This window comes from Peromyscus californicus, unplaced genomic scaffold (genome assembly GCF_007827085.1).
Source record: "Peromyscus californicus insignis strain IS unplaced genomic scaffold, ASM782708v3 Scaffold_4__1_contigs__length_199733344, whole genome shotgun sequence".
In the NCBI taxonomy this organism is placed as follows: domain Eukaryota; kingdom Metazoa; phylum Chordata; class Mammalia; order Rodentia; family Cricetidae; genus Peromyscus; species Peromyscus californicus.
Window position 1 is genome coordinate 142,794,036 of NW_026294562.1, and position 20,008 is coordinate 142,814,043.

At 37.0% G+C, this 20,008-nt stretch overlaps 1 protein-coding gene across 18 annotated transcripts in view; it reads left to right on the forward strand.

The window, feature by feature from the left end:
• The window catches only part of LOC128124757 (selenide, water dikinase 2-like), a 168,633-nt gene that overhangs the window by 77,172 nt on the left and 71,453 nt on the right, over positions 1-20,008 (forward strand). For 15 of the 18 annotated variants that reach the window (XR_008222957.1, XR_008222956.1, XR_008222958.1 and 12 more), the window contains one exon: positions 18,875-18,968. The exons of 1 other annotated variant lie outside the window; for it this stretch is intronic. The gene's annotated coding sequence lies outside the window, so the exon portion shown is untranslated. Of the gene's footprint in view, positions 1-161; positions 18,969-20,008 lie in introns of those variants that run through there. 2 more of the 18 variants (XR_008222963.1, XR_008222962.1) reach the window with 1 other exon arrangement.

The window sequence follows — 20,008 nt, forward strand, 5'->3', positions numbered from 1 at the left end:
CTGTGATGAATGTTACTATGAGTTCTTAATGATTTCTTTTTTTGTTCTTTTTTCTTTTTTTTAATTTAATGTTATTTTATTTTACAATATAATTTAGTTCTATATATCAGCCACGGATTGCCTTGTTCTCCCCCCTCCTGCCCCCCTCCCCTTCCCCCCAGCCCACCCCCCATACCCGCCTCCTCCAGGGCAAAGCCTCCCCCAAGGACTGAGATCAACCTGGTAGACTCAGTCCAGGCAGGTCCAGTCCCCTCCTCCAAGGCTGAGCCAAGCAACCCTGCATAAGCCCCAGGTTTCAAACAGCCAACTCATGCAATGAGCACAGGACCCAGTCCCACTGCCTGGATGCCTCCCAAACAGATCAAGCCAATCAACTGTCTCACCCATTCAGAGGCCCTGATCCAGTTGGGGACCCCTCAGCCATTGGTTCATAGTTCATGTGTTTCCATTTGTTTGGCTACTTGTCCCTGTGCTTTATCCTTGGTCTCAACAATTCTTGCTCATATAAACCCTGCTCTTTCTCGCTAATTGGACTCCCGGAGCTCCACCCGGAGCCTAGCCGTGGATCTCTGCATCCAGTTCCCTCAGTCATTGGATGGGGTTTCTAGCATGACAATTAGGGTGTTTGGCCATCCCATCACCAGAGTAGGTCAGTTCTGGCTGTTGCTCGGCCATTGCCAACAGTCTATTGTGGGGGTATCTGTGGATTTCTGTGGGCCTCTCTAGCACTTTGCTTCTTCCTATTCTCATGTGGTCTTCATTTACCATGGTCTCCTATTCCTTGTTCTCCCTCTCTGTTGTTGATCCAGCTGGGATCTCCCGCTCCCCCAAGCTCTCTTTCCCTTGACCCTTGCCCTTCATTACCCCAACTCGTGTTCAGGCTGCTCATGTAGATCTCATCCATTTCTCTGTCATTGGGCGATCCCAATTTCTTGGGGTCCTGTTTTCCAGATAGCCTCAACACTGATCAAAGTTATCTAGAAATAGGTACATTTAAGGGGAATTTCACAATTTAAACTCTGAGGATATTTGGTAATATGATGGTTATGCTTTAAGCGTCACATTGTCATCCCTTTTTGTGAAGGGATATTTAGGTGTTCAGCACTGTGAAAAATAGCTAAGGAAAAAGAAATGATAGACCAGATGAAGCAGCTGCCAAGAATTTCAAATGGGATTGGATCGCATATCATGGGGCTCATTTCAGGAGGAGAATAACTCTCCTTCTCTTAACAACAGTTAATTGTGTGTAGCTTTTTAACTAATCTGCTTTTTAACTGATGGGGTCCTATGAGATTGCCTCCACACACATTATCTTGTCAACTTGTGTTGTCATTGTCCAAGTCATTTAGTCAATTGTACTGTTGAAAGTTCATGGCTGCAGGGTCCATGTCATTTATATAGGGCACAGGAGAAGTTGGTGTTGGGAAGAGGAAGGGGATGGAAAATTTATAAATACAGCAATCATGTATGATATTCTGAAAAGAAATGAGCATTGAAAACTTGCTAAAACTTAAAAAAATTAGATACAGAACTGTCTTTATGTGAAGGTATTAGTCTGATATAAAAGGAGAAAAAAACCAACAGAATTGAGATATTAACTGAAAAATGGGAAAAGAAACCAAACAAAACAGTTTTCATCTGAAAATGAAGAATACTGGTCCACCACCTTAAGTCTTTGTTAAAAACTATGTAATTAGTGCTGGATATATAATGTTATTTTTTATGAGTCCTTTTATTGAGCCAGCATAGGCTATGTTCATATCTATTTTCCAGTGTGCTGTGGGAGGCTATCCACTAAAATTTCCCAAGGTGCTTGCAGTGCCTTTTCAGTTCAGAGCACTACACATGCAAATGAGCCCTAGATTTTGATGGGGAAATCCCTCCAGTTGCCTTTATTTTACTAACAGGATGTGCACAAGAGCTAAAGGAAAAACAATTATTGAACAACTCTGTATTTTTTTTTTACCTTGGAAGCTTAGCAAGAGAGATTGATAGCTGAATTTATTAGACAAGATAAGCTGGAAAAACTAAATACTAAACTTGGAAGTTGGCCAATTACCTTATTGATTTTTAATGTGGGTGTTCTTAAATTTATAAATCCATAAAGAGGTTAGAAAACCTTTCGTATTCTCAATTGATATGAAGCTTTTGTTGTCACACATTTAAATATGAGTAAGATTAAACCTATGTAGGTGAAGTTAGAGGTAGTTCCTAACATACAGGTGGTTGCAACCCATCTTTGGTACTTTATAGAGAAAGATAATACAAAATAAACCCAATATCTGTATTAGTTGCCAGTTACAATTGCTCAAAGCATTATTTAGAGTGTACAAGCTAATGGAATGCCACTAGTAACTATGGTAAAAGCCAAGGAATTAGGAAAAGGAATCATGAAGAATATTGAGTAAAATGTTAGAGGTTAAACCTCATTTTAGAGCCTCCTCAAGAAGACATTTCCAATTTTGTAAACTCAGACAAGAAACAACTGTCAGTTGTGAATTTCCACCATTTATAAGACTAAATTTCTCTTTGAGATATTACACAAATTCTTGACAATTTTTTTGTGCTGTAGTCAAAATAAACAGCAGTCTTCCACACCCCTAAACTAGATGTTGAATCCTATGGAGATTAGGATATTGTAACATTAATAAAACTTCTACTTTTTCTGTCAGGAGATTCTTTATAATGGTGTGCTTACTCAAAAATTAGGCTTTGATTACAGTAATGTTTTTTGCTTTTCTGGATTTAGATTTGTCACTTAGGGATGCCATTGTTACAGTGTATACCAGTAGTCTCTCTCTTAATTAAAAATGTTTAGATTTTGACTCTGGAAAATTAACTTAGAGATAACTCATACTGACTATTTATTTACTTATTTTACAAATGTATAACAGATAATACTTTTGAGTGTATCCACCAACTATACAGAGATTGTACAGTTTAAGCCCAAAAACATTCTATGAGGTGTGAGTTTTTGACAGCTTCTCTGAGGATAGATACCAACAGAACAGGTAGAATGTATTTTAGTCAGAGATAAAGATCTTGGGACTTTATCTGAGCTATCTAATATTCCAATTCTGAATGATGACTGAATATTCACTGGTAAATTCTTTGTGAGGCCAAGAAGGCATCATAAAAGAACCTTAAGCAGTCCTTGTGAAATGTTCAAGGATTTTGTTCTCTTAAACATAAAACTCAAGTGGCAGAACTCACAAACATTATACTAGTTATTAAATTAACTGGAGTCTTATAGTGACTGTCTGTATTGACAGAATTTATATTTGTGGTCTGTTCTGTGAGTGGCCAACTTTGGAAGAATATGAGTAGGCTTTCTGACATCAGTAGAAATGAAGTCATGACACAGGAAACCTACTAATTGATGAGAGTTTTATTAGAGATTCATGTGTTTATTACAGTATTCACTCTGGAAAATAAGATTAAGTTTCTCTCAAGATTTCAAAGATTATAAACAAACCTGAGAAAAGCTATTAAAGTTAGAGTAGACAAACTGGATGACATTTCTGTCATTTCTACCAGGAACTCTTACTCACCATTCAGAAATAGTCAACTCTCGATATGATTGAGAAGATTAAGAAGCAAGAACTGAAAAGTCTATGGGAAGCAGGATTTCATGATGGAACCATGCCTTTATTTGTTCTGTCACTGAATATCCTTATCATGACTACCATCAAATCTTCTAACAAAACAGATATACTGAAAAGCTCAGAAATTGTCTAGTCATAAAAATAAACAATTCTGATAGGTTGAATTAGTAAGGCAGACTCTGTTTTTGGCTAATTTACAGCAAGACAATGGTTAACAGGGCCCACAAACTTCACCATTTGTTCTATTTAAAATAAAGTTCACTCTTTCTAGAAGGCATAACATCTCTCTCCTTTGAGTTTGAAAGATTTAGGAAACTGGGTTTAAGCCTAACTCATTATCAGATAAACAGAAAACTCTCATTATTAGATAAAGCATTTAGTTTGGGGGTTTCTTTATACTCACTTTACCACCATTCTGGCCAGATCCTGGAAATATTCCCCAAGAAGGTAAGCCATTCATGTTGAATAGGGAACACAGCCTATCTCAAAATGTTCCAATGGCATACTGTCACCATATTGAGCAGAGCCACACTAGATATTGCTAACTTACAGTGCTATAAAAATAAATGAAAACTGAAATAGATATAAGACATATGTAACATCTGCAAAAAATGTGTGGTAAGATATGATAATATGCAAGCTGAATAGAAGAGCTTCTCCAATGGACAGACAGCAGAATAAGAATGACTTGTTGTTTTCTTATCTCTGTATCTCTCTCTCTCTCTCTCTCTCTCTCTCTCTCTCTCTCTCTCTCTCTCATTTGTATGCTCTGTTTGTGTGTGTGTGTGTGTGTGTGTGTGTGTGTGTGTGTGTGTGTGTGTGTGTTGTTATGAATCAACTTGGAGATTTGTTATGCTAGGGATGTGCTCTACTACTGAATATATCCTGGCCTTAATTATCCTGACATTATAAATTTAATAGTTATATAATATTATTTTAATCTGCATCTTAATAAATCCCCTTTCTTTTGAAAACAGTATTGCAATGTGAAGGAAGTTTTAATTGATTAAACATTAGGCAGACTACAGGGGAAAGAGATCAAGAACCTCTCTGCACTGTCCCAGTTCATGAGACCCATCAAATGAAAGTTTCAAATTTGGAAGAAACGGAACTTTTCAAGTCTCGTAGGTCAATGTTATACCAATAAATAAATATAAATGTTACATTATTAAATGACTGAACATACTGATAGAAGACATTTTTAGCTAATCAAATAGAATATAACTGTATCAAGTTAAATGTCCTGGAAAATATCACAAAGCTCAAACTGTGGTCTTTCGTATGTAGCCACAAGAATCAAGTCAACAAAGCACTATTGGAAATGGAGATATGGAACATATATCAACCCCAATGATGAGGGCTGGTGCTTTAAAAGCCCCTCCCCCAACCATCTCTGATAAGAATGTGTCTACAATTTTTAGATCCTATGTGCCACCTGTCAACATATTCAGTCTCTCTAGGAGAATTAAATGACTTATAAATTCTAATATTGTATCGCTAATGTGAGTAAACTAATTTTGATTGTTCGTGATAGTCTGCAATATCATGAAAATATTTCACTAAACCAGTAGTATAACTAAACTAAGATTATTGCAAAATTAGATTGAGGGAAGAGAAACAAGGGATTTAATATTAATGACATAAAAATACTAACAAAATAATTGCTCTGGGGAAATTGAGGAAATGTATAATTTAAATATGAATAGGATGATGTGATCTGTATAAAGATAGAGAAAATTAGAACAAAATCAGGATCAAAGGTGGAGTTGGGCATTTTGAATGAAAATTTTCCAGAAAAATAGAAAATTCTCATATGCCTTAACTTGTGTAAGTGAACAATGATGGTGAATATTTATAAGCACTAAGCTACAAGATTGTACCTACTTCTGAAATAAATTTGATATTTCTCATATTACTGCCTATGAGTTGATTAAATGTTAGCACAAGAGGATTGATTTCATTTTAGACAAAAGATTTAAATGTATCAACATTAAACTAATGAAATAGAGTTCACTGTATTACATTTTTTGCGTGTGTGTGTGTGTGAAAGTTGTCTACCTTTCAAGAAAACGTAATTTATTGTAGCTCATAAGTTATTGGCCAGTATAAGAAATGGTCATTTGAGTGGATTTATTTAAGACCTGAACCCTGAACTGTATCTTTTTTTTTTAATTACAACTATGTTTCTGTAATTTAATAATTCCTTATATAGCTTACCAAAAATACACTATAATCAAGCTTCAGTAATATATAGCAAGGTTGGTGTCTTTTATAGGAAACATGACTTGGAAAAAATGGATTATTTCTATCATTCCAGATTAAACTATAGGAAGATATTATATAATTCTGGAGAACTATATTAGATCAGACTACAAAAATTCAAATTATAGACCTGTGTAGGCCTGTCATTGCTGCTTCAGTATCTATGAGTTCATATGAGCTTGGCTCACTTGTTTCAGAGGGCCTCATTTGTCTGGAATCCTCCATTCCCCATCTCTCCCACTCTTCTGCCTCCTCTTCTGTAGGATTCACTGAGCTCTGAGATAAAAGATTTGATGGATACATCTCATTTAGAGTTGTGTGTTCTAAGCTCTCTCTCTCTCTCTCTCTCTCTCTCTCTCTCTCTCTCTCTCTCTCTCTCTCTCTCTCTCTCTCTCCCCGTGTGTGTGTGTGTGTGTGTGTGTGTGTGTGTGTGTGTGTGTGTGTGTGTGTATTTGTTTCTGTATGTTGTATGAGGAAGTCTTTCTGATGATGGCTGAATAAGGTACCGATAAGATACTATTGGTAAAGCAGAATATCATTAGGAATCATTTGTAATGTTATTGTTATTTTTAGACCAGTAGTATTTGGTTTTACCCCAGGTTTCTGGGCTATGTAGATGTAGGCTCTTGGTCATTCAAGCAGTGTCAGGTATTGATTTCATCTCATGGAGTGGGCCTTAAATCAAATTAGACATTGATTGCTTACTCCCACAAGTTTTGTGCCACCATTGTCCTAGCATTTTTTATGGGTAGCACAGATGAAAGATCAAAGGTTTTGAGGTTAGGCAGGTGTTTACTTTTCCCTTTTGGTAACCTGCAAAGTGCCTTTCTGGGACAAAAACACTAGAATGTGAGGGTGAAGGTACTATGTAGGCACCAACTTGACCTCTCCATGTTTGTGTAGGTATTGTCTTCAGCAATGGCACCTAGCTAACAGTTTGGGGAGAGTAACTTCCTGTCTTGGCAACAACCTGTGTTGTTTGGGAATTTCTATGGAACACTTTCAGACAACAACTCAATTGAATGAAACCCAGTCTTGGCACTGAAATGCTTTGTTTGGTGAAACAAGATAGCAAATAGGCTTTCTATCCTTCTCATTATTTGAAGACTTCATTAAGACCACCTTCATGTGTTATGGGAAATTTCTACTACACTAGCTTCCCCTACTTCCCTTCAAATGCTCTTCCATTCTAGCTGTCTCTCTCCTCATTCTTTCCCCCAAATCCCATCTCTACTTTCCAACCAATGTTCTATTTCTCATCCAACCCTAACCTCCCCCAGACCAATGTACCTATAAAATCGATGCTATTTTCTCCTCCCAGGGAAATCTATGTATCTCCTCTAGTCCCTTCCTCTATGCCTAACCTCTCTGGGTCTATGGATTGTAGCTTGGTTGTCATTTATTTAATGGCTAATATCTAGATATAAGTGAATACATACCACACTTACCTTTCTGAGTCTGGGTTACCTCACTCAGCATGATTTTTTTCTAGTTCAATCCATTTGCCTGGGAATTTCATGATGTCATTTTTTAAAAGAACTGAATAATACTCTATTTTGTACATGTACCACATTTTCTTCATCCAGTCTTCTGTTGAGGGACATCTAGATTGTTTGCAATTTCTGGTTATTATGAATAAAGCCACAATGAACATCATTGAGCAAGTGTCCCTGTGATAGGATGAAGCATCCTTTGGGTATATGCCCAAGAGTGGTATAACTGAATCTTGAGGTATATCAATTCCCATCTTTCTGAGGAACCTCCATACTGATTTGTACTTCCACCTGCAATGGAGGAATGTTTCACATTCTCTGAATCCTTGCCAGCTTGAGCTGTTATGTGTATTAATTATCTTAGTTATTCTGACAGGTATAAGATTAAATCTCAAGTAACTTTGATTTGTATTTCCCTAAGAATGTTCAGCATTCCTTTAAGTATTTCTCAGCCACCTGAGTTTTCTTTGTTGTGAATTGTCTGTTTAGATCTAACCATTCATCTATTGATGAACGTCTAGGCTGATTACATTTACTGGTTATTTAAAAAGACCATCAATAAACATGTCTAAACAAGTATCATTTATAGTAGACTGTGGAATCCTCTGGGCATATGCGTATGGGTGTTACACTGGGGCATTTGCTAGTTATTATTTCTAATATTTTGAGAAACTGTAACAGTGATTTCCACCATGGTTGAACCAGTATACATTTCCACCAAGGGATAATAAGGGTACCTCTTGCTAGAATTTGTTACCATTATATTTCTTGATGATAAGCATTCTGACAGGGGTGAGATAGAATCTCAAAGTAGTAACTTTTAAAAATGCATATCGGCTATTTTCATTTCTTCTTTTGAGAATTTTATTTAGTTCCTTGGTCTATTTTTGTTGTTGTTATTGTTTTTTACCTTATTTGGTAAAGATATATGTTAAAGATATCAGGGGAAGAAGTCAAGATAGGAACTTGAGGTAGGAACATGAAAGCAGGAACTGAAGCAGAAGTCATGGAGGAACGGTACTTACTAGTATCCTCCTCGTGGATTGCTCAGCCTGCATTTTCATACACTGCTGACACCTTACCCAACAGTGGTACCAGATCTGACTGGCTGGGTCCTCCTGCATCAATTACTAAGTAAGAAAATGCCCAACAAGCTTGCCTATAGGGGAGTCATAAGAAAACATTTTCTCAGTTATAGTTCTTTCTTCTAAGAAAACTCTAGATTATGTCAAGTTGATAAAAGCCAATCAGAACAATCGACCTCTCATCAAATTCACACACAAACACATTACTATCCAATTATAGCATTTCTCTTTTTGATCATCTATAAGATCTCACATTAATATCAATTCCTCAATATAAAACACATTTCAAAATTTAAGTCCCACAGTCTTTAAAAATTCAAACACTCTAAAAGCTCAGTCTCTTTAAAACAGTGATTCTCAGCTTTCCTAATGCTGTAACCCTTTAATACAGTTCCTCATGTTGTGGTGACCCATACCCATAAAATTATTTTCATTACCACATTAAAACAGTAATTTTGCTTCAGTTTTGAATCATAAAGTAAGTATCTAATATGCAGTATATCTGGTATATACTGTGAAAGGGTTATTCAGCATCCCACCAAAGGGGTAGCAACACACACGTTGAGAACTGATGCTTTAAACATCCAATGTCCTTTCAAAGTTCAAAACACTCTAAAATATCCAAAGTCTCCCAAATGTAGGGTACTATAAAATTAAATAATAAGTCAAATACTTTTCTTACTCCAACAGTGAAAATCCAGGACATGGTCATAATCAATCTAAATTAAATTCATTATTCAGCATTATAGAAAGTGTGTGGCATGAATTCATGATCCTCTGGGCTATAAAGGTCTTTATAATGCTGCTTCTCTAATCATTTTCCACAGCACACATATATTGTCACAAATATATTTAGGCATAGAACATCTCTTAATAGTTGCTGCTGTACTACTTGGTTGTTAAGCCATGATACGGCATCTTCAAAATGTAGTATCTACAAGTTTGCACCTCCATCAATAGCCTTTCCTGAACTCTCTTTGGTGACTATGGTTCTGGCGCATGGTGAAAAACATCATTTTCTCTCCATGATCCATTAATCCTGGGACTTCTACTTCAACTGGCTCTGCACATTCATCAGTGGCTTCTTCTGTCCTCTCATTGTGCCAAGTCTTAGTTCCTTTACATGAGCCCTTCAAAGAGGTATCTTCTGGGAGACTTTTGCACATTACCGAGTTTGACAACCTCCATATTAGGTACAGCCTTGGCCTTCTCTGGACCATGGCTTCTGAGTGATGACACTGTGGAAATATTTCCACATTTGCCCCCAATGATGCTAGCCTCTTGTCAATCATAACTGTTTCTTCAGCCCCAGTTTTTCTGAACATATTTTTAATTCAAATTATGGAATGGCCTGGAGAGAATTTCTAAATGATTCCCATATAAGTCAGGATTCTTAGCACTGTCTTCTTACTTCCCATAATAGTCCGTTAAGCTCTGACTAGTCAATGGCTTTTCTAGCCTTAAGTTCTAAAGTATTTCCATAATCCATCAAAAACATGGTTATATCTGTCACAGCAATATCCCATAAACCTGGTAGTATCAATTTCTGTCTGTTTGAGTTTCTATTGCTCTGATAAAAACACCATGATTAAAATAAACTTGGCTAGGATAGGGTTTATTTCATTTCACAACTTTCAGGTCATGGTCCATCACTGTGGAAAGTATAGGCAGGAACCTGCAGCCATGAAGTGAAGCAGAAAACAAGGTAGAACATTACTTACTGACTTTTTTTTACCATGTCTTGCTTAGCCTACTATCTTACATATCATGGGGCCATCTGATTAGGATTGGTACCACCGATGATGCATTGGGTTCAAAAAACACCTATCACTAATTAAGAAAATGACTCACAGGCTTACCTGCAGGCCAATTTTATGGAGATACTTTCTTAATTATCATTGGGTCTTATTCTAGTTTGTGTCAAGTTAACCAAAAGACCAGGTAGGTCATATAGATACATATGATCCTAATTTTCTATTTCTGTAATAAGTACACAATGACTAAATCACCTTGGGGAGGAAAGGGTTTATTTGTCTCACACATCCTTATCATAGTTCATCATTGAAGACAGGATAGTAACTCACAACAGGAACCTAGAAGCAGCAACTAAAGCTGAAGCCACAGAGAAAGGCTGATTATTGGCTAGATTAGAATTTGGATGGGGGAATGTCTTATTAGCAGATGTAGAAGGATGTTTTAGAGTTTTGAATGCTTTCATAAAACACTATGACCAAAACCATTACTTTTTATTTATTATAATTCCATTCTTTTTCTTTTTATTATTTTTAGTTCCTTCTCATATTTATTTTGTTCTTTAAAATTAATTTATATGTTCTTGATATCTTTATTATAAAACATATTTGTTTTACAATCTGGAAGTATCAATTCATTCTCTTGAGTATAATAGATGCAGTTTATCATGTCTATACTTTTATTGATATTTGAGCACCAGAATAGATCTGATTAATGTTTTGTAGTATTTGACCTTAGCCTTAAATATATTTGGGTTGCTCTCTTGAAATTTCTATGAAGTCATTGTAGACATGGAGAACAAAGGACTTAGGTGTAGGCCATTTAGTCCAACAATCAGTTTCATTAAGAGCATTGAAATCCAGGGGAAACTGTATGGCAATTGTATTAGTATTTTGGTCCCACAGTAGCTTTTTAGTAAGCTATAGTGAAGGTTTTGTCTTTCATAGTGCCATCATGAGTTATCTTAAGAAACACTGAGCACAGAGCACTTGTGGTTTTTCCTCTTGTCATTGAGACACTTAGGACATGGGTACAGGCTCCAAGATCCCCCATTGGATGAGATAAATAGACAAGCATATAAAACACAATTCTTGAAATTACCAGAGGTTCTCTAGTAGCTTTATTCTTAGAGTTAACTTTAAAGATTCCCTGGGTACCCCACCTACTTCCCACCAGTCTTTTTCTTTTTCCTTTTAGAACCTTTAAAATTATACCTCTTAGCTCAAGTAAAAGGAAAGAGTCCATCCTTTTCTGCTGACATTTGGCAGTATCAGTTGTCTGAAGCACTTGAAAGGGGCCTTTTCTTTTTTTATTTAAAACATTTTAGTCATTTTATATACCAACCACAGATCACCCTCTCATTCCTCCTCCTGCTCTACCCGAGGCTCGCTCCTCCTCCTCTTCCATCCCCTCCTTCAAAAGGGTAAGGCCTCCCAGGGAGAGTCAGCAAAGGCTGATACATTCAGTTGAGGCAGGACCAAGCCCCTCCTCCCCACATCAAGGCTGACCAAGGCATCCCACCATAGGTAATGGGCTCCAAAAAGCCAGTTCATGCACAAGGGATAGATCCTGATCCCACTGCCAGGGCCATTTCAATTCAGTTGGAACGTATCTTATTTTCCCAACTTTTTCAGGACCATGTCATTGGCCTAGGATTGATATTCTGAGGACAGGATATGAGCAAGACATTACTTGTTTGTGAAGGATGATAAAGAGGAAGATATAGCTAGCACATACTTTATTAAAAGTTGATCCTTAATTTTCATAATAGAGAGGTGCTGGGGAATAACCTTTTTGTACACTATATATATATATTACTCTCATTGGCTAATAAAGAGCTTACTGGCCTATATCTGGGCAGAAGGATGTTAGATGGAAAAAACAGATTAAGAGAATGCTGAGAGGAAGAAGGGTGGAGTCAGAGGAGTTGCCAGCCAGACACAGAATGAGCAGGACACACAAAATGGGATAGAGGTAAAAGCCATGAGCCTCAGAACAGCACAAAGATTAATTGAAATGAGTTAAGTTGTAAGAGATAGTTAGTAACAAGCCCGAGCTATTGACCAATCATTTATACTTAAAATAAGTCTCCATGTTGGTTATGAGAGCAAGCAGTTGGGACAGGAAAACTCTGCCTACAGAGAGGTCCATGGACCCACTAAGATATGGGAAACTATACAACATTTAATATGGAGACAGGCACTTATCGCTTCATGGAGATGTTCTAATGCTAAGCAAAGCTTCATGAAGGCACTTAGTCTAGTAAAATCTTTTTTTTTAAGTGTAAGTTCAAGTACACCATCCCTTTGGTACTGGGTGAACTTGCAGGGCAAAATATTAGGTACTCTCATTGATACTTGTCCTTATTAGTGCATACCTCCAAGGTTTGATTGCTGCGCATCTGAAAGTTCAGCTTTTCAAGTCTTGTAATTTTAACTATTGTTTAAAACAATAAGCTATTATATATAAAGTTTTAAGATAAAAACTTTTAAATAAATTTTTGATGTTGTTATGACTCATTTTCCTCAATTTGTTGAAGCCTAACAAAAATACCAAAAACCACAAATAATTGTTTTGATAAGTATATTTTAAGCTAGTTCATGTAGATGTTATGACGAGCAATTAAATTTTAATAGCATTTAATCAAACTATTTGTTATCCTTTTGCTCCATCTTGTACAATCTATATGTAACTTATTTGGAGTTTATTTGTTGTTTTTACCAAAAATTATAAACTTATACTTACACCTTTCTCATCAATTCTCTCTGACTCAAATTTACTATTTCTTTTTTTTAATTTGTGTTCTAACAATTTTTTTATTTTATTTTATAATTTAATTTAATTTTACATATCAGCCATGGATTCTCTTGTTCTCCCCACCTCCCACCCACCCCCCACGTTCCCCCCAGCTCACCCCCCATTCCCATCTCCTCCATGGCAAAGACTCCCCTGAGGATTGAGTTCAACTTGGTAGGTTCAATCCAAGCAGGTCCAGTCCCCTCCTCCCAGGCTGAGCCAAGTGTCCCTGTATAAGCCTCAGGTTCCAAAGAGCCAGCACATGCACTGAGGACAGGTCCTGGTCCCAGTGCCTAGATGCCTCCCAAACAGATCAAGCTTATCAACTGTCTCATTTATCCAGAGAGCCTGATCCAGTTGGGGGCTCCTCAGCTATTGGTTCATAGTTCATGTGTTTCCATTCATTTGGCTATTTGTCCCTGTGCTTTATCCAACCTTGTTCTCTACAATTCTCACTCATACAAACCCTCCTCTTTCATGACATCATGAAGTTTACAGGCAAATGGATGGATCTAGAAAAAATCATCCTGAGTGAGGTAACCCAGACTCAGAAAGACAAACATGGTATGTACTCACTCACAGGAGGATACTAGATGTAAAACAAAGATGACTAGACTGCTACTCACAACTCCAGAGAGGCTACCTAGAAAACAGGACCCTAAGAAAGACACAGGGATCGTCCAATGACAGAAAAATGGATGAGATCTACATGAACAACCTGGATGTGAGTGAGGGTAATGAAGGGAAAGAGAGCTTAGGGGAGCAGGAGATCCCAGCTGGATCAAGAACAGAGAGGGAGAACAAGGATAAGAGACCATGATCAATGAAGACCACATGAGAATAGGAAGAAGCAAAGTGCTAAAGAGGTCCACAGAAATCCACAAAGATACCTCCACTATAGACTACTGGCAATGGTCGAGAGACAGCTCGAACTGACCTACTCTGGTGATAGGATGGCCAAACACCCTAACTGTCATGCTAGAAACCCCATCCAATGACTGAGGGAACCAGATGCAGAGATCCACGGCCAGGTCCCTGGTAGAGCTCCAGGAGTACTATTTCTTTTTTTATTTATCACTCTAAACATTGAATCCCAATCCCATTCATGCACATTGTAGCAATTTAACCTGTATCTATATTATTAAACTGTTAATGTTTATTCCTGTTGCAAGTCCCAGGCAAGTATTTTTTCTTGGAATTTTACACTACTATGCCTTCCGTTTTTTTCTTTTCGTGCCCCACTCTTTTATATCTTTGTTCTTCTCCAACACTTCAGAAATGACCAGGAGGATTTTTCAAGAAGAAAAACTAATGCAGAAAGACTTGCCAAAGTTTCCAGAAGAAAGGGACATCCCTGTATCAACTAGGCAACTTTCCAGAGCCCAGGAGAGAAAGCTTTATATTCAGCAAGAGCCTGAAGATATATCAGTGACTTTAAGTAGTGAAAGCTCATTAAAAACAAGAAACAGGCAATGATAAATTACACAGAGTGACTTTTTTTTTACATGTTAACCATATAATTGAAATTTTAGGTACAGAAGACATTTGTTCTTATTACAACATTCTGTGTCCTCCTGAAAGAGTGGAATTTAATCATTAACATAAAAGATTAAAATTTGACTTATCTAATCCATTTCTGATTCAAACTTCAGCCAGAAAATGGAGGTTATTTTTTTAATCGATATGTTCTTTTGGCCATATGAAACAATAATTTGATCATGAAGTTGATTCAAAACAAACATTTTTCCTTCCTATTTCCCTTTGTTCATGGGTTGTCATCTAAGAACCTCAACATTCTTTCTAATGACCTATGTGGGAGAATTTACCAAGGAGTTTTATTATCATCTTTTTACCTTGTGTCTCTTCAAATTTAATCACTTATTTCCCTTCTTCTATTTCTTGTCTTCTCTGGAGTCAGTCAACCTTCCACACTGGAGGATTTTCACATTCCCCTAGACACACTGTCTTCCATTTTTAGAGAACTCCTGTGACAGCCATGTCAGTTACACTCTCACCGTCTGAAAACATCCAGGCTCCATGGAATACTGAATTGCTTTTGGCCAACTTTCCTGCCTTGGCAGCATGCGTGCTGTTTGCTTGTTTACCATGGTATCTTTTCTTCTGAAAAGACCAGTCACCACTCCACACTTTGTAGTCCAGTATTTCTACTTTGGTTCAAGCATGAAGTTGCTTTTTACTTTTGTGATGTCTCTTCCTTCTGGAAAGCTCTGCAAGTAATTCTGCATTAGTTTCACTTCTCTTTAAATTACTCTTGAGATTTTCTCAAGGTCTGCAGAAAGACCAAGATCTGGAAGAATAGGACACTCTAAGTGGAGTCCAAAATGTTGTCCCTTCTCCAGAGACAAAAGGGCTTTTGCCCCAAATACAGAAATAAGGAGAGGCCCTAGTTGTGCAAAATGTAGGCCCTTACTTCAAAATAACAGCACTGACAGAGTAGCAAAACCAAGAGAGTTTATTTTACATTGCAAAGGCAGCATCTAACTAGAACAGTGGGAACAATGATGCTCCACAAAGAACAGTTCTTATAGACCTGCATGCTGGTCTCTTCTTCCTTTACTTCATTGTCTAAATGATCAGAAAGTGACAATCTTATGTGTCATGACTTTCATTTGCAGGTAAGCTTGGCTGTTAATTTTCTACTCTAAACTTGCAGTTTGAGTGGGGGGTCTAGTAGACCAGCAGACACTAGCAGGGGTCCAGTTTTTTCTATCTGTCTGTTTCTGGGATGAAGCTGCTTTGAAGCACCTTTAAAAATAAATATTTCAAAAAATTCTTACACTTGTTATATATCTGTGTAAATGGCTTATCTCACCTCAATTTAACTTTCACAGGCCATATGTAGCAAGAAATTCATTCATCTCTTTTATATTTTCCTACAGGGAAGATTATAGTTTTTAAAATATTAATTTGTGATTTTCTAAATTACATTGGTATATGTACCATTCCTTTAAGTATCTTTTAAATTTCTGCCTTTATGAGCATGCACAGCTTCAGTTTGTGCTTATCTTAAATTGCTGCAGTTGGAAGTTTTCCTGTGTCCCACCTGGTCCCATGGCCACTCAGTCTCGAGTAAACACACACAGGCTTATATTAATTACAAACTGTATGGCCTATTGCTCAGCCTCATTACTAACTAGCTCTTATAACTTTATTCAACCCATTTCTATTAATCTATCTTTCATCATGTGGCTTCATGGAACTACCTGTTCTCTCACATCTTGCTTCTCCTGGTGGTGGCTCACAGTTTTTGCCTGACTCCATCTTTCTTCATCTCTGTCTTCAGTTTGAATGTACCTCCTAACCTTATTCTGCCTCACCATTGGCCAAACAGCTTTATTTATCAACCAATGAAACCAACATATATTCACAGTGTACAGAAAGACATCCCACAGCAAAATGCCCTTTATTTCTCCATCCATTTTAAAAGATAGCTTTTCTGTTTATTGGAATCTTGATTATCAGCTATTGTTTTTTCCAGTACTTAAAAATATAGCACTCCATGCTTTGGCTTTGAGGCTTGCTTACATATTCTGTCTTTGTAGCTGAGTTGATGCTTTCCCCAATATTTTACAAAACTGTTTTTTCACTTTGTATTTTTAATTATTTTAGAGTTTATTTTATTTTATTTTATGAATATTTGACCATATGTACATATGTAAACTGCATGTGTGTCTGGTGCTAATGGAGGCCAGAAGAGGGCATCAGTTCTTCTGGAACTGGAGTTACAGATGGTTGTAACATAGTTGCCAGGATTTGAACCCAGGTCCTCTTCAAGAGCAACAGTGTTCTAAACCAGAGACAACATTCCATCCCTGCTTGATGGTTTGAGTATTATATGTCAAATAAGTTATTCTCTAGTCACATCTATCTGAGATTCTAAATGCCTCTTTTATTTAAATATTTTCTCTTTTTCTAGATTGGGAAATTTCTGTTGTACATTGAATATAACCTCTATTCTTTGTATTTTCCTACATAATCTTAGGTTTAGTCTTTTGGCTGTATCTCAAGAGTTCTTCTTCTTCTTCTTCTTCTTCTTCTTCTTCTTCTTCTTCTTCTTCTTCTTCTTTCTTTCTTTATTGATATTTAAATGTAGTATGTTGTCAATATTATCTGCCTTTGCTGATATTTTTTCCTCTATTTGGCCAAATATATTGGTGGAGTAGTTTGAATATAATTAGCCCACATAATCTCACAGGGAGTGGCACTAGTAGGAGGTGCGGCCTTGTTGGAGGAATTGTGACTATGGGGTGGGATTTGAGATCTCTTTTGCCCAAGCTTTGCTGAGTGTGACCCTCAGTTGATTGCCTACTTCCTGAAAGATGTAGGACTCTCAACTACTTCTCCAGCACTGTGTCTGACTACATGCCACCATGTTTCCTGACTTAATGATAATGAACTGAATCTCTGAACTTTAAACAACCACCTCAATTAAATATTTTCCATTTTAAGAGTTGCTTTCATCATGGTGTCTCTCCACAGCAATTGAAACCCTAACTAAGACAATTGGTGATGCTTTGCTATGTTATTTTTTTACTTGTTACCTTTAGTCTTTAGTTTTGAGGTCTTTAATCTCAAGTCTGTTTTTTTTTTAAGAATCTCAATTTACTTGTTGATTTTTTTCTTTCAATTGACATTTTCACTCATGTTGCTTGTTTTCTTATTCATTTTAAGACTATTTTCCTCTGTGTTACTAACTCTCCTTTCTTGTCTTAGATTGAATTAATGTGATAGTCTGTATCTCCTTTTGGATCATTGACCATTTTTGCCCCCAAATCTTTGAATTCTTCATGGGGCATTTTACTCATTTCAGAAGCTCTAAATTTACTAGCTGAGGGGTTATCATTTTTTGAAAAAGTCATGTTGATTTGAGTTTTCTTGGTTCTGGAATTTGTAGATCATTATTTGTACATCTGTTTGTTTGGATTTCTTTTCAAGATTTATGGGGAGGAATCTCTGATTGAGAAGCCTACTCATAAAGGCTCAATCTCAATATTACTCAGCAAGGGGAAAATAAACACGTTACCTGTGATCATAAAAGTGAAAAAAACCCACAAAACTCATGCAGAGTATTCTGTGAAATTAAAAAATTTTAAAGGTGATCTGGAAAGATTGTTCAGTGGCTAAGAGCATGGATTACTTACTTTTGTAGTTGAAGATATATTTTTTCATACCATATAATCTGATTATGGTTTCTTCTCCCCCAAATCCTCTCAGATCTTCCTTGACCCCTCATCCACCCAAATCCATACCCTTTCTTTCTCTCTCCCATTTGGGTACAAACAGACAAGAAAAATTAATGATAAGATTAAAAAAGGACAAAGTGAACTACCAGGAGAAAAAGATCCAAAGAAAGAGTACAAGAAACACATATAGACAAGGAGACACACACACTAAAACACAGAGAAATTGCATAAAAAGAGATCATCAGAAACAATAATGCATATGCAAAAGACCTGTAAGGAAAAATGGACAAAAAGAAAAATAATGTCCAGACACTGAATTATGAGACAAGGAGCCTCCAAAAATGCAATCGAGTTCACTTTGTTTTTTATCTACTGTTCAGCATGTGGTCTGTCTTTATGGGTGGTTTGTATACCAGTGAAATTCACTTGGAGAAGATTAATTTTTTCTTTGTGAGTGATTAGCAATTAGAGATAGCTTCTTTGATTTGGATGGATTCTTGTGCCCACTTCTTCTTTCATTACTGAGACACCATCTGGTTTAGATCTTTGTATAAGGACTGCCGCAGCCTGTCTGAGTTCATATGTGTATCAATCGTGCTGTGTTTAGAAAGTATTTTTTTCCTTGATGTCCTCCATCCTCACTGGTTCTTACCATCTTTCTGCTTCCTCTTCCACAGGCTTCCCTAAGCTATGATGGGATGGATTTGATCAAGACAACCCATTTAGTATTGAGTGCACCAAGCTCTCCCACTCTCTGTACTTTGTTCTCTTGTGAGTCTTCATATTTGTTTACTTCTTCTTCTTCAGGAATAAACTTCTCTGAGCAAAGGACAAAATTATAAGTATAGCAGAATGTTGTTAGAAGTCATTTTTGCCTTGTTTCTTTAGTAGAACAGTTGTATTTAGATTTGACCAGGTCCTTGGAATCTCTAGTCTCAGGTTCTTGTTCACCTGAGCAGTGTCAGGCATGGGTTTCATGTCATGGAGTGGAATTTAAATCCAATCACGCAGTTGTTGGTTATCCCCACAAGCTTTGGGCTACTATTGCACAAACTAATAATGCACCGGTCACCATTGTAGAACAAAGGGTTTGTATCTGGGTTGGTGTTTACCTGTCTCTTCTGGTAGTGGGTGGAATATGTTTTAATATCATGAACACTAGTCCATAGGGGTGAAGGCTCTTATGTAGGTAGCAGCTTGACTTCTCTGTGTTCAATGACAAGTGTAGATGTTGTCTTTAGCAATAGGCCCATACCATTAGTTTATGGAGAGCAACCAGCAGGTTTGGTAATAGCCATGAATGCTTGATGGTGTCCATCAAGTCCTTTGGCCAACAACTCTATTCTATGTAACCTGTTTCCAGAACTGAAGGTTTCGTTTGGTGATGAGAGATGCCTAGTTGGGACTTTATCTCCCCTGTTATTTGATGATTCCCTTTAGATTTCTTTCACATATGTATGTATTTTAGGAAGCTTATACTGCATTAGGTTTCCATACTATCCTTCAAATGACCTGTAGCTTTATCTCTCTCCCTGTATTCCCTTCCTTATCCCACTCTCCCTTCTCCCTCCCTATTTCATTCTCCTGTTCTATTCTCCTGATCTCACCCCTATCCATCAATAACTGTCTATTCTAATTCCTCTTTCTAGGGAGAACCCATCTTCCTCCATGGTCCCTTACTCTATACCTTACCTCTGTGGTTATATGGATTATAGTTTGCTTAACAAAACCTTAACAGCTAACATCCACAAATAGACAAATACATAGCATATTTATCATTTTGGGTCTAGGCTACCTCATTCCGTATGATT